This window comes from Xenopus laevis, chromosome 7L (assembly GCF_017654675.1).
Source record: "Xenopus laevis strain J_2021 chromosome 7L, Xenopus_laevis_v10.1, whole genome shotgun sequence".
NCBI lineage: Eukaryota > Metazoa > Chordata > Amphibia > Anura > Pipidae > Xenopus > Xenopus laevis.
The window spans coordinates 79026791-79043273 of record NC_054383.1 but is presented as its reverse complement, the minus strand read 5'-3'; positions in this window follow the sequence as shown (position 1 = coordinate 79043273).

The following is a 16483-nucleotide window of genomic DNA, read 5'->3' as shown; positions in this document are numbered from 1 at the left end:
CATAGGGCAGGCAGAGTATGGCACACACAGGGAGAATAGGGCAGGCAGAGTATGGCACAAACACTGAGAATTAGGAAGGCAGATTATGGCACACACAGAGAGCATAGGGAAGGCAAAATACAACAGGAGACAGGGAAATCTATAAGGACCACTCTGAGATGAACAGTTCATACTGTGCTACATACAGTGACACACTGCTGGTGCTCCTACAGTAGTTTGTATGAGGTATGAACAATGTGGGAACTTTCAGTCTGGGTATGAGAGTATGAACAGTACAGGTTTTAAGGGTTGTGAACAATAGAGGTGTTACAAGTGTGAACAATGCAGGAATTTACAGTCTTTATTTGAGGTGTAAACAATGCAGGGGCCAGTTGATATCAGTACTGATAACTTTTAAAATTTACACAATGTAAGCAGACACAGCTGGCAGACTTGCATGTGGGGGGCCACACAAGGGGGTCACATGCATCAGTTGGATAGCACTGGTCTATGTAGTAATGTCAGATCCCTATTGCCTACTATCCAGGGGCAGTTGAAAATCAAATGACATACATTTAAAAGTAGGGGTAGAGAGTGTCCATTGTGTAGAAACGGGTTGCTCCAATTTCCTTTTCCTTAATGCTTTAAGGATGGCAAGAAGTGTTATCCTCAATTCTTACAAACTTTAGGACATTTAGGATAATGGCTAAGGTATGGCTAAGAAGAATACAAACCCTTCATTGGAGTTAAATACTGGTCCAAGAAGTACAAACGAAGGAGGAAGGGGAACCATTGGGGGTATACAGTTTATGTATTCACTATGATTCTCTACATATTAATTTCATATTTCCTTTCCCGCACCCATCAAGGCCACATGAAAATCTCAGACATTTAAAAGTAATGAGAGAGCAGCCCTTGTTTAGAAAATGCTAAGTTACTTGTTGCTTTACTCTTCTACTGATGTTTTTCATAACCTTAACTATCTATGTAGAAGTATAATTTAATCTACGGTTTATTTTAAACTTTTTGTCACTAGGTTCAGCTTCTGGCTTGTCACAAGGCACCTATATAGTAGCACAGTTGGGACATTATTATAACCAAGTTTTGTTTATATGGACAGCCAATACCGTCTTCTCATGTTAGGCCTCCTTGGATTTTAATGTCTATAGTTACCAGGAGATTTCAAGTGGGTATATCCCCCAGGTCATTCAGTCTGATCATGACATGGGTAAAGTCCTTGATATAGGATTGGATAGGTTGTACCAGGGGCTATAACAAGTATTACATTTAAGTATAAACTGTCTGGTATTAGTGAACCCACTGTTGAGATACTTGGCATGTCTGGATGTGTGGAATAAAATGTGTGGACCAAAGGGAGTGTGTATACAATCAATGTGCTTGGATACTCTGTTATCATGTAGTTTAAAAAATCCACATCTAGCCAACCAGAATCATATGCCATAAGTAACAATATATCCCATTTCTGTTTGACTTTCAATGTAGGGTTACCAAATAGCTTTTAAATAAGGGGTTGTTGACAGTTGTAATAGACTCTCCTTCTTGAAGTACATGAACATGTTTCAATCCCATAAATGTCTACAGGCTAAGATGTCTCCTGTCTTTAAATCCATAGAATGTCTTAAATAATAAATAAACCCACACATCATAATCCTTATTAAGGCCACTGGGTTGTACAATTTTCAACCGATAAAGCCTCCTTCACTTTAAGGTTTGTTATTTGCAGGTTTTTTTTTCCACAATTGATTTTTTAGTGAACTGGGTATATCTCAATTGCCTCATGTGAGAGCACTTGAGAAAGGAAGTTGTACCTCTGAAACGCTGTGTGGAGATTTCAAATAAACCACAAGAATTATTTAGCACAGTTGCCAGAGTGTGTGCCATCTGATATTTATCACGGTACATGGATTGTTGAAACTTTTGGATACATCCGAGTTTCCAGATAGAACACCACTTTGAATTGCATGGAGAATCTTCTATTGTTTCACATTGGCTAATTCAATTGCCTGCCGACAACATTATCCAGGTCAACTTGCCGAACCATGCACTGCATTTTTTTATGGATCTATTCACTGAGTACCACTATACATTTTATGTAAACCATAGTCAAACCAGTTCTCACATATGCTTGAGAGAAAGACAACAAAACAAGGAAAGAAAATATAGTGTAATCATTTCTCTATAGTTTTATTACCCTTTTGTAGAAAAAGTTTTTCTCTTTATGGGCACCAGTGGTTTACAAAATCACTGTAAGGACACACTTTCTAAAACCTCACCACCAGGGATTAAACATACCTCCATACTGTCCCGATTTTGAAAGTTAAACCCACAGTCCCCGGTTTGGTACTGAAATGTCCTGACTTTCTCGTTGATCTCCTGCACTGAGAAGCCAGAAAAAGGTACAACCTTTATAACTTAATTGGCTTTTGGCACAGAGCCCAGAATAGATACTTTTATAACAGTTTAAGATAAGCAGGTCTCTTGGGAGAACATAAGGCCCCCATACACGGGCCGATAAAAGGTGCTGACAGAACAAGTCGGCAGCTTATTGGCCGTGTGTGGGGCGATCCGACTGGCTTTCCCGATTGATATCTGACCGAAAGTCGGCAGATCTCGATCAGGCAGGTTAGAAAGTTTTGTCGGATCGTGGCCGCATCTGTGCGTGTATTCGGTCCCGCGATCCTACCGCCCGTATTGGATGCATTATGATCCGATCGTGGTCCCTAGGGCCCATGATCGCACCAGCCCGATATCGCCCACTTCAATGTGGGCATATCGGGGAGAGATCCGCTCATTTGGCGACATCGCCAAACGAGCAGATCTCTACGTCTATGGCCACCTTTAGACTTACAGCTTAAAGGGCAATCCACCTTCATTAGCAAAACTGTAATAACACTTAAAAACCACAGAAATGTGTTCAAACTTTCATAACCTGCCAAATTTTGTAAAATGGACATGGTAATTAGGGGGTGTGACCAAAAAACAGGCATGGTCAAAAAATTGTTGTTGTTTTCCGCCCGGCAAATATTTTTGTCAGTCTTTCTATTTCCAAAATGTTGAGAGATTTTTATGGATTAAACAATATTTATAGCATGCTGCCATCTAACTGATTGTATATGGGTACTCTCAGATATTCAGTAAAACTGTGCAGTAAGCAGTATATCCCAAATGGATCCAATTTTGTCTTTTTAGTAGGCTACAGAACATAAAAGGCACTAATAATGTAAAATAACATTTAGAAAATTTTTTTAGTGTAAAACAGAACTCTAATTTGAGTAGAAAATTTAAATTAGCTTATTGCATAAAACAGTCCCAGCTTTAAAGGACGTCACCCCAAAAAAAATTTTGTCTAATAAAAGAAAACATAATTCTAAACAATTTTGCAATATACATTTCTTACAAATTTTCTATGGTTTTTAAGTTACAGTATTTGTATTGCTATTGTATGCAATGTTTGTCTGCCCTGATGGCTCTGGCTTTTTAAATAATGTTTTAAGAACTGCCTGCTTTCAAACCAGGGAGCTGTTGCATTGCAGGCACTGTTCCTCCTGCTTGAGCCACAGGAGGCAGTGTAAAAACAGCCTGTAATCTAATATCTACTATGATACTGCTTCCATCTTCCAGGAATCCATGCCCTATATCCAGTTGCGGGCAATTGCTTGTTTAAAGGAGAAGGACAATCATCCTGCACAAATGTTAGGCACCCCAAGTGATTGTATTGACTTACCTTATATCAGTGAGCACCATGGAGCTTCTCTTCCAAATTCCGCTTTTTTCGTGAGGCTGCGAATGCCCAATAGAACAAAAAGTCGAACTTTAATTAAAAATTTTGTTTAACTGTGCATGCGTTTGCCCTGAGAAATTTGAAGCAAGAAGAAGCTGGAAGAGGATCACTCTGTGGTGCTCACCGGTATAACCCTGTCCGGTGCAGTTTTCTGCTGATAGGAGCACCGGCCCAGGGTTTCAGGTAAGTCAATACATTCACTTGGGGGTGCCTAACATTTGGCACCCCGAGTGCAGGATGACTTTGCTTCTCCTTTAAGGGCTATTTAAGCCTGTGTTCCCAACTCATCTATGCTGGAATATTGGCTTTACTGCTGACTCCAAGCCTCATGAGAATCTTGACCTTGATAGTGTTTTGGTTCCTATTTTGGCTCCTGTTCCAGAATCTGATCTGGAAATCTTGTCTTGCTCCTGCCCCTTTCCTGCCCTGTTCCTATCTGGTCCCTGTTTCCTTTGATATTTTTATTTAGTTAGGGTTGCCACCTAACCCCCTTTAAAACCGAACAAATATGGAATCCGCAGCCTGCATAAATAATTAGCAATTTATTTACATGCATGCTGCAGACTGATTTATGTGCAGCCATGCATCATGCATCTAAATGAATTGCTAATTAGCCATGCAGGCTGTGGATATGTGTTTGGTTTTGAAGGGGTTTGAAGGGGTGCAGTGGCAACCCTACTCCCGGTTTTGACCTTGGCTTGTTTATCGACTTGCATGTACTCTGCCCATCCTGACATTTGGCATCTGTTTGTCTGCCGCCTGCCATTGACCCATGGCCTAAACTCTGACTTGTTTTTGCTACCTTGTTATATCCCTCTGCGGAGGTGTGTGCACAGTTTTTCCATATTAAAACTTAAAGTTATACAGCACACTGGCTCCTGTCCAGTCAATCCTTACACAATGTAACACAAGCCAACTGACTGACAGACTTCAGAAGGAGACTGGCTTTGTAACATTGTTTAAAAAGTAACAGGAGTTAAGCAAATGCTGCTTTCAATAGCAACTACATTTACAAATAACTTTTAAAGCACTAAGAACTTCAAATAAATTCATATTGGAAAGTTGCTTATAATGTGTTTTCTTTTATTAGGCAAAACAAACATTTTTGGGTTGATATGTCCTTTAAGTAGTCTCTCCATTTAAGAGTTATCTAATCAAAAGCAGGTGTTTCCTCACTCTCCCGCATGGTTCCTGATGGGGGTTGTACAAAACTACAATAAGTTAGATGGTAAAATGTTATAAATGCTATTTAATCCCTGGTATTGTAAGAGACTGTGCCCAATGCTGATTTGGTAAACCACTGGTGCCTATCAAGAGAAAACGGAAATTACGACCCCATTTTTTCTTTCCTTGTTTTTGATGTTTTTCTGTCGAACATATGTGAGTGCTGGTTTAACTTTAATCGTGGATTGTGGTGTGACGACTGGAAAGGGTATAAGCTGGCTGGAAAGTTGGAAGTAAGGAAGTAACATCTTGTAATTGACAGCTGTGTTCATGTAAAATGCCTGGTTGCTGGTCAGTGAATTTCAGTCACACAACATGTATAATATCTCAATAACTTATGTTGGTGGGTGACACCCAGGGTACTTACCCTTTCTGTTTTTTTTGTTGGCTCCTCCAGGCTCCTCTTCTAGAATGATCTATAACAGAATCTTTCATGACACTAACTACTTCTACTCAGGCTTCCTACCTATGGCTCCCCAGCACCAACCACCCCTTCCAGCAGGGTCCAAATTGTCCAAATACACGGTGTCTACTCTTTTTAAAGAATTCAAAATGACTTATGACTCTGTATTGAGTATAAGTCTGACATTTTGTTCCACCCATCACTAAAAAGCTTACAGTGCCATTAAAAGTTAACCAGAACCTTGGACTTTACAAGTACAAAACTTGGTATGCTACTGACTAACCTCTTATTATTTATGAGATTTTTTCCTGTATAAGTTTTTTGGACAAATACCAAAGGATAAGTTTCATAAAACTGCTTGTATGTCATTGCAATAGGACATTCCATACAAAGCTCAGTAATTCATATTATTTACCTACTCTGAACACAGACAAATACAAGAGGCCCTCTGCACTACTCTGAACATCTCACGCCATATACTTAGAAAACAAAGCCATCAGTTGTCAGAAAGTTACTTTTATGTATTAAGTCATATACTTAAAGGGTGGGTACTTTTTTTATAAGCAAACAAACCTGTACAGTAAGTGTCCAATGTAATGGGCAGAAACTTCAGTTAGTGCAAAGTTAATGATTGTGTTGCTAAAACAAGTTTGTGTGAACAAAAGACTATATTTCTTCAATTCTTCTCTTTTCTTCACTGCTTGGGTTTTTTATTTCCTTGTGTTTCATCTGACTAGTTCAGCATTTAGGGAGAAATAAAGCCTAAAAATGAATATGGCTAAAAATGCCATATTTTAAATAATGACCTTATTGCACCAGCTTAAACTTTCAGCTTCTCAGTAGCAGCATTGATCCAGGATTTCAAACCTGTCACAGGGGGTCACCATCTTGGAAAGTGTCTGTGGTATTCACATGCTCAGTGGGCTCTGAGCAGCTGTTGAGAAGCTAAGCTTAAGGGTCGTTGCAACTATCCAGCAGAAAATGAGGTTTGTCTGTAATATAAGCTGATGCTCCAGGGCTGATTATTAAATTCTGATGCTAGTTGCACTGGTTTCTGTGCTGCCATGTAGTAATTATTTGTATTAATTACTAATCAGCCTTATATTGCGACATTTATTATCTATGTATACTGTATATTGTGAGTGGGTCCCTAAGCTCAGTAAGTGACAGCAGCACAGAGCATGTCCAGTGAATCAGCAGAAAAGAAGATGGGGAGTTACTGGGGCATCTTTGGAGACACAGATCTTTACTGCTAAAGGGTTGTGGTTGCCTTGGGCTGGTACAGAAACCCAGAACATAATTTACAACATTTCTAGCCTACTTCTTTAGTTAGGCTTTAGTTCTCCTTTAAGTAGGTATAACCCAATAAACTCATATTCTTTACAGAACTTCCCCTTACTTTCAATGAGAGAGAGAGAGAGAGAGAGAAAAAGAGAGAGAGAGAGAGAGAGAGAGACAGACTTTGAGATTGATGAAAGCCACAGAATTAACTAACAATTTATAACAATTTTACAATATCAACAGGAATAACAAATATATATTTTCTTTAACCAACCAGGTTTGGAAAACAATACCCCAAAACACCTCAAAATACACTCCAATACAAAAAAACATTCTGCTCTGCCTCCTCCTGTGCTAGTTGTAGATGTTAATGTCACTGGTGATGTGTTAGAAGGAAAATGGCCTCAGGGTGAAAACTTCTATTTTTTCTTTGGAAAATGTGATATCACTGGCAAATGGAGTGGACATTTGCATTTACAAATAAATGTGGTTTAAGTGGGGGAGATATGTCCAACTTATAATGGTAGGAGAATGTAGGTTTTACATGTCATTAAACTTAAAGCAATACAGGTATGGGACATGTTATCCAGAATGCTTGGGGCCTGGATTACAAATCTTTCCATAATTTGAATCTTCATGCCTTAATTCTACTTAAAAATAAAATAAACATTAAATAAACCCAATAGGCTGGTTTTGCTTCCATTAAGGATTAAGTATATCTTAGTTGGGATCAAGTACAAGATACTGTTTTACTATTACAGAGTCAAAGGAAATAATCTTTAAAAATGTGGATAACTTGGATAAAATGAAGTCTATGGGAGACAGCCTTTCTGTAATTCGGAGCTTTCTGTATAACGGGTTTACGGATAATGGATCCCATATCTGTTCTGGCACAATAGGAATGATTTGGTATGAGCGATTTAGTGATCTATTCGAGTGCTTTTTAATAATCTTTAAACATCACTGTCCCCGTGTGAATTCGAGCACATAAGAACCAAGTAGGAACCTGAGTGATGTCTCGTTCTGAACACGACTGCAGACTTCCTATGGATCCACTTTGCAGCTCTGGGTCTTGGGGAAATATGTAAATAACCAGGAGTGTGTAAGCTCCACTGTGTTCTTTTTGTTTGAATGACTATTTAATAATCAGGCCTGTAATATCAGCTTTTATGACAGATGTTACCTAATTTATTTAGAGCCCTGAGTGCAAGGGAACTGCTGATAAAAGGAAATTTATTTGGGATAAATACTGGAATACTGCCTAGGAGTCATCTTAGACTCTCATCTGTCTTTTTCACCACACATTCAAACACTTGCAAAATCTTGCCGTATTCAACTGTGCAACATTGCTCGAATACGACCCTATCTCAGTTCAGATTCAACTAAAACACTGATTCAGTCTCTCATCATCTCCCGCCTTGATTACTGCAACTTACTCCTCACAGGTATTCCAACAAGTCACCTTTCACAACTCCAATCTGTTCTAAACGCGGCCGCTAGACTCATTCATCTAGCTCGCCGCTCAACATCAGCTGCTCCCATATGTATGTCCCTTCACTGGCTCCCAATCTCTTCTAGAATCAAATTCAAATTACTTACACTCACATTCAAGGCCCTTAATAATGAAACCCCTCCCTATATTTCATCTCTAATCTCCAAATACACTCCTTCACGAAACCTACGCTCTGCTTCTGATCTTCACCTCACTTCTCCTCTGGTCACTTCTGCCCATTCTCGTCTACAAGACTTCTCTCAGGCTTCTGCTTTTCTCTGGAACTCTCTGCCACAAGCTGTCAGACTTTCTCCTTCCTTCCAAACTTTCAAGCGCTCCTTAAAGACCCATCTGTTTAAAGAGGCCTATTCGATGTACCTTAACTAATCATTGCTGTATCAAAAATGACAAAGTGTTTATACAATCCTAATGTCTCAATTGTACCCTAACCTTTTAGTTTGTAAACCCTATTATTCTCTGTAATCCTTGTCTGTTATCCACCATTTATTCCTTGTTTGCTATAACTGCAGTAAAGCACTGCGTATCTTGACAGCGCTATATAAATAAATGATGATGATGATGATGATGATGAATATGAGAATATGAATATGGAAGGTGCTCTGTATTTTTCTAGCAAGTTTGAGAAGAACTGCTCCCTATCAGGGCAGCTCATTATTTATTTAAGCTTATGAAGACCTACAGGAGCCTACTTTTTCTCTAGAATTTTTCTCTGGAATTAATTAAGCCTACTATATTTAATACATATTACTGCTCTACTAATGTTACAACAAAGCTATATTACAGCCTATTTACAATTGTAGGTCCTTCTCATCAGAATTCATTTAAACTTGTGCGTCACCATTCCACTTTAAAGCTGGATAAATATTAAATACTTATTCTTTCAGATTAACATATTCAAGTGTAAGATGGAGACTAAACTGGTTTTTGCAATGCCAAATCTAACAAGAATAATCACTATTTTAGAATGTGGAGTCAATATGTCTGGTTTTAGCCACCCTACTTATAGTAATGCATTCCACATAAACTATAATAACTAAATTATGACTCATTGTGAAAATAATCTTCCATTAATACTGTTTGATACTCTAAATGGCATCATGCTCACATATAACTGAAAAGTGTAATAAAAATAGCGTGCAATGCATAGATAACTTCTTACTTTCTAAGCATATGATTAAGACTGTAGAATTTTTCGGAATTTATTAAACCTGAAGAATGGAGAAGTCTGAAATCAGAAAAGCCGGCATATCAGACCTGTCGAGGTTGCATATAAGTCAAATGGGAGAAGTCCCAATGATATTTTGATGTCCGCTGGGTTTCGAGCAATACCCTGAAGTTTTCGGGCAAACAGCATGAGTTTTCGGGTGAAAAATCTAAATCGTGAAAATCAGATTTTTTTTCCCCGCAAAGCAAATTTTTGGGAAAATGTAATAATAAATAGGCATAAAAAACCTGAGTGGATTTGATCAGAGTTTACAGCAGAAAATGTTGAGATAAAACCGGACTTGGATAAATAACCCCCTAACTCCCTCCTCACCCCCTGCTATTCCCCAAACACGTACTTACCGTGACTTGCAAGCTGTAGACGTGTCACATCTCTCTTCTTCCTTTGACTCTCTTCACTCTAATATCTCAGCCATCTCATGTCCTAATGTGGCTACCTCTGTCTACTATAGTACTCTCACCACTGCCCTAAATGAGCTTGCTCCTATAAAAACTAAACGTTCTCGACCCAAACCACTACAACCTTGGCATACTGCTCATACAAAAGCGCTCCAAAGACACTCACGTGCACTTGAGCGTCGCTGGCGCAAATCCCGTTCAGAATCAGACTTTTGGAGCTACAAATCTGCCCTGCGCTCCTTTAACACCAGCCTCTTCCAAGCCAAACAAACATACTTTACTTCACTCATTAACTCCCTTTCTAAAAAACCAGCACAACTTTTCTCCACCTTTAACACTCTCCTTTCCCCTTCTCCACCCCCTCCATGCACATCTGTCTCTGCTCAAGATATTGCTGAGCACTTCAAAAACAAAATTGATACTATCAGAAGGGACATTACACTACTCAACCCCCCTAGACTTCCACCCCCCTTCCTCCACACTCCCCAGTCTCTCCTATGCTCCTTCACCCCTGTCACTGATGAGGAAGTCTCAAAGCTTCTGGCCTCTTCTCACCTTACCACCTGCCCGCTTGATCCAATTCCCTCAAAACTTCTCCGCAATACCAATCCTTGTCTAATAAAAGCCTTAACTCACCTATTTAATCTTTCGCTCTCAACTGGACTGTTTCCTTCTCAACTAAAACATGATCTTGTCACCCCCATTCTGAAAAAACCCTCTCTTGATCCCTCCAATCTTGACAACCTCCGACCTATCTCTCTGCTACCTTTCATCTCTAAACTACTTGAGCGCCTAGTCTACAACCGACTTACCTCATTCCTCTCTGACAATAACCTGCTGGACCCCCTACAATCTGGTTTTAAGCCACAACACTCCACGGAAACTGCCCTGACTCGACTAACTAATGACCTTTTAACCGCTAAAGCCAACAATCACTTCTCACTACTAATACTGCTTGATCTCTCAGCCGCATTTGACACTGTAGATCACACTCTCCTCCTCCAGTCCCTCCAGTCGCTTGGCCTTCGTGACACAGCCCTGTCCTGGTTCTCTTCTTACATCACCAATCGTTCCTTCAGTGTCTCCTACAATGGAGTATCATCTTCTCCCCTTCCTCTTTCTGTTGGAGTTCCCCAAGGCTCTGTCCTGGGACCATTACTATTCTCCCTCTATACTTCCTCCCTTGGCAAATTAATAAATTCTTATGGTTTTCACTACCACCTCTATGCTGACGATACTCAGATCTATCTCTCATCTCCTGATCTCAACCCAGAACTCCTAACTCGCGTCTCCTCCTGCCTGTCCGCTATCTCTAGTGGATGTCGCAACGCTACCTTAAATTAAACCTCTCTAAAACTGAAATGGTTCTCTTTCCTCCAACTAACACCAGTAGCATCCCCGAAGTATCCATCAAAGTTAACAATTCCACTATCACCCCCTCTCCCCAGGCCCGGTGCCTTGGGGTTATCCTAGATTCTGCCCTGTCATTCATTCCTCATATCCAGTCACTTACTAAATCTTGTCACTTCCACCTAAGGAACATATCCAAAATACGATCATTTATCACCCAAGACGCTGCAAAAATTCTTATTCACTCTCTCATCATATCGCGTCTAGACTACTGTAACTCTCTTTTAATTGGCCTCCCCCTCCAGAGACTGTCACCTCTCCAGTCCATAATGAACACTGCTGCGAGGCTCATACACCTCAGCAACCGCTCCTCCTCTGCCTCGCCATTCTGTCAATCCCTGCACTGGCTTCCGTTACCTTTCAGAATCAAATTCAAATTAATGACACTGACTTTCAAAGCACTTCATAACTCTGCCCCACCCTACATCTCTGAACTCATCTCTATATACTCACCCACTCGCTTACTACGCTCCTCTACCGACCTACTACTCAACTCTTCTCTCATTACCTCCTCACATGCTCGCATTCAAGACTTTGCAAGGGCTGCACCCCTCCTCTGGAACGCTCTCCCACGGTCTGTCCGACTTTCTCCCAACCTTTCTGCTTTCAAGAAATCTCTGAAAACGCACTTCTTTCGAGAAGCCTACCCTCACTCTGCTTAACTACCAAATGCAACAGCACATACAATACCACATTTCTCACCCACTTAATTCGATCTTGCCCACTCCCACACCTTGTGTATTACTCCCTTCCCTTTAGACTGTATGCCTATGCATAGGGCCTTCCTCACCTTTTTGTACCTGTATTGATTGTGATGTTTGTTACTCCATATATTCTATATATGTAATTCATGTGATGTAGTTGTATAATCACATTTACTTTACAGTGCTACGCAATATGTTCGCGCTATATAAATACATGTTAATAAATAAAATAAGTGTCTGTAAAAAACATTGCTGAGAAAAGGGAAGAAAAGAACAAGAAATGAAGAGGTAAAGGAAGGTGGATGAAACATTTCATTTGTATCTTAGGGCCATATTTATCAAAATGTGCATTCAGAGCTTAATGAATAAAAACTCACCAATGTTCTATTCATTTCTATGGGATTTTTAGACATAATTTTGCTGCTTACATGCAATTATATGAATTTTATATTTCTTTGCAGTGCTGGCAATTTTGTTTGTTTGTATGTTTATCTCAAACTGGGGTATGAACTGTGCACTCACACTGAAGACAGAGCAGAGTGCTGATTCCAGAAGAGACAGATGTGCAGTGTAGGGTCTTACATTATCAATTTCAATGTTATTTATTTAATATTTTCATGCCATAAAAATATAATATTCTGTATATTACATCCTTAGAAATGGTACTTAGTGACGTCATCAATTATAACTGGTGCTGACACGCTGAAACATGTATATTATAATAAATAATGTAAAATATGAGGCTAGAAGTCACTTCACAGAGTGGAGGACAGCAGAAAGGGAACATACACAAGCTGTAGGCATTGTAGCAAAGGTGAATTGGATGGGAGGAAGTATGTAAGAGAGAGAAGCCAAAAAAATATTGAACTTTAATGCCAAAAAAAGATATATGGAAGTATAACTTACCCTGTATAAGTGTCACTTGCCTTGTATAATGTGTTCTCTCTGTAATATAACTTGTTATGAGAATAATGACAGCTGTAGTTAAAGTGCAGAGCTATGCGTGGGTGGTGTTCAGTTAAGCAACATTAACTAGAGCACTGTTTGCTGAAAAGTTCTTAGCTGTGTGCCTCATTAATCTATAAAAATAGAAAATACTTACAAAATGAAATCCATCACATAAGGAAGCTTTTCTAAAAAATGCCTGAGAATATTTGCAAACAAGTAAGGCATGAGCAACTTGAGCTGGCACTTTCTCTCTTTAAAGGAGACGTAAAGCTCAACAATGAATTAGGCAATTATTGTTACACTTTTGTCATGGGCTTCTGTACCTGACCAAGCCAGTACAGCAGCAAATATCTATCTCTCCAAAGACAATACTGTTTTAGGATTGTTGCACCTGTATACTGGTACAGTATGGAAATTATATACAGTAAAATACAGCATTTTTTTCATGGTTTAGGTCTCCTTCAAAAGGACTTCTTGACATCTTTAAGAGCTTCCCTAGTTTAGATCAAAATGATAGCTTATGCTTATTGCCCCATAAGTAACAGATCTGAAAAGCTATTATGCCTCCCAACATTTTGGAAATAGAAAGAGGGACAAAAAGATTGGCAAATAATTTTAACCATGCCCATTTTTGTGGCCACACACCCTAATTAACGTATTCATTTGGCAGGGTATGAAAGTTTGAACACATTTCTGTGGTTTTTATGTGTTATTACTAGGGATGTAGCGAACCGCCGAGTATGTGTTCGCGAACGCCGTTCGCGAACACCGGCAAAAAATGCGAACAGTTCGCGAACTGTTTGCAAACTTCGAACATCCGAAAATCGTTCGATTCGAACGATCGAAGGATTTTAATCGTTCGATCGAACGATTTTCGTTCGAATCGAACGAAAATCGTTCGATTTTAGCGATCGAATGGTCGAACGATTTTGACGCGAACGCCTATTGGCGAACGTCGCGCGACGTTCGCGAACTTGCGGCGGACGCGAACAGTCGAAGTTCGCGCGAACTAGTTCGCCGGCGAACAGTTCGCTACATCCCTAGTTATTACGGTTTTGCAAGTGGAGGTGAATTGCCCTTTAAGCTGCAAGTCCAAGTTTCCCCAAGAGACCTGCAACACTCTTCCTTCTACAGTATATATATATATATATATATATATATCTCTCCCTTTATCGGCACGCACCACACTATGCAATAGTTACCGGGTGCTCACTGCATATGTGGTTGTTGGAATAAAGTTTGCTACTTTTATTCATATGACTGACCCGTGAGTGCTTTCATCTGGTGGAATATATATATATATATATATATATATATATATATATATATATATATATATATATATATATATATATAGTATCAGGCAGTGCCCGCACTCAGTCAATGACGAAGTCAGAGGTGCACGATCACGTTTGTAGTAATGATGAATAGAAGATCAGCACACTCTGTGATATTTAGGTGAAAACAAGTGTTGGTTTATTCACACATTTTATATGTGTATATGTATATTTATATATATATATATATATATATATATATATATATATATATATATATATATATATAAAAGCATGTGAAGCCGGCACTCACCTTCGCCAATAGTCACTGAGGCCGGGTGCTAGCCAAGTAAAGCATACAATCCAAAAAATGAAGGAAGCACTCACGGCAAATTTTTCTTGAAAAAACTTTTTACTGGATCATGCAAACATCAACGCGTTTCGGTACCTCAAGGGACCGTCATCAGGATGTGAAAAGTGGCAAATGCTGAAAATACTTAAATACCCCCCACCCAGGAACATCCCCCTGCAGCGTGCATAATTAATGCGATTAACATCAGGTGTGTAAAGTGCATCTCTTAACACTCACATATGGGTGTATGCTTCATAAATAAGTGTTGAAACAATATATAAGTGAGGAATCATGTGTACTATGATGCTGGCCTAGAGGTTACACATTTGCCTACGTAATACAATCCGCACGGGCATGTGATAAAGTACACAACATAATCTGATATGCATGTGAGCCTGTGTTTAATCGAAATCTTGTGCCCGTGAAAGGATGAGGAAAGGTTTGTCCCGTTAGGAGGAATCCGCAAGTGCAGCACCCACTACAGCGATAGCACCCGGGTTTTAGGTCTGGTAACCATCTATTTCTATTTTTATTGGTATCAAACCAATCAGTTACCATCAGTAAATCTCGAAGGGATTTGCCCTTTCGAGATGCACATATCGGAGGGGGTGTTTCTGCAAAGGGCACATTCGAATCCATCTGTACAATTTGCCAATTATGTTTAATAATATTATTGATTGTTTTACTTTTAGGGGTATAATCAGAAACAAACACCAATCCGTTCTTAGATTGTCTCAAAGGTTGTGGTATGTTCCCACTAATTGTTCTACGTGCTCTTTCCAATTCTTGTTGTAAATGAGTATACTTGTAACCTCTCTGAATAAATCTCTTGACCATCTCGTTTGCCTGTTCATGAGCGGATTCAATGTTAGAATTATTTCGATAAACCCTCAAAAATTGTGAGTATGGTATAGACTTTAATAAAGCAGGAGGATGAAAACTGTGGGCATGCAATATTGTATTGCGATCGGTTTCTTTACGGAAAAGTGTTGTACCCAGTTTGTCCTCAACTCGAAATATTCTGATGTCCAAGAAATCAACACATTGCTCATGGACCGTTAGTGTAAACTTGACCGTTGTGGGCAAATCGTTGAGCGCCTGGGCAAAAGAACAGACTCCAGTGTGGTCCCCATGCCAAATCAAAAAATATCATCGATATACCTGCAATAAAACAGTAAGCGATCTGCATAATATGGATAAATAAATTTTTTCTCAAATTGATCCATAAATAGATTGGCATATGAGGGGGCCACATTGGAGCCCATTGCAGTGCCCATCTTCTGCAAGTAAAAACTGTTCTCAAAGTGAAAATAGTTGTGAGTCAATGTCATCTCCAGTAATGTACATAGAAATTCAATAGGGGGTGATGTATGTCCAGCTTCCGACAAAGCAATCCGACATGCTTCAACTCCAGCATCATGGGGAATGATTGTATATAGGCTTGACACATCAAGCGTAGCCAATAGTATATTATTGGGTAAATCTCGAATTTCTTGTAATCTGCTCAATAATGCTGGAGTGTCAGCAATGTAAGATCGCATCGTCATACACAGCGGCTGGAAAAAGCTGTCCAAATAATGTGAGACGTTTGAAAACAATGAACCCCGTGCAGAGATGATCGGTCGCCCAGGGGGTGCATTAAGGGATTTATGTACTTTCGGTAGACTGTATGTAATTGGACAAATGGGAAATTTAGTAGACAGGAATTCAAACGTATTTTTAGTAATCCAATCCATTGAAATATATCTAAAGATTTTTTAAATTGATCAATAGGATCATTTAATAATAGGGAATAAGTTGTCAAATCTTGTAATTGAGTCAAAAGTTCATTTCTATAATAAGAGCGGTCCATTAATACAATGGAACCGCCCTTATCCGCCGGTCGCACTACCAAATCTTGATCAGATTTGAGAGATTTGATAGCCTCTCTCTCTGAGTTAGACAGGTTTGGATATGTTTTATGTGGT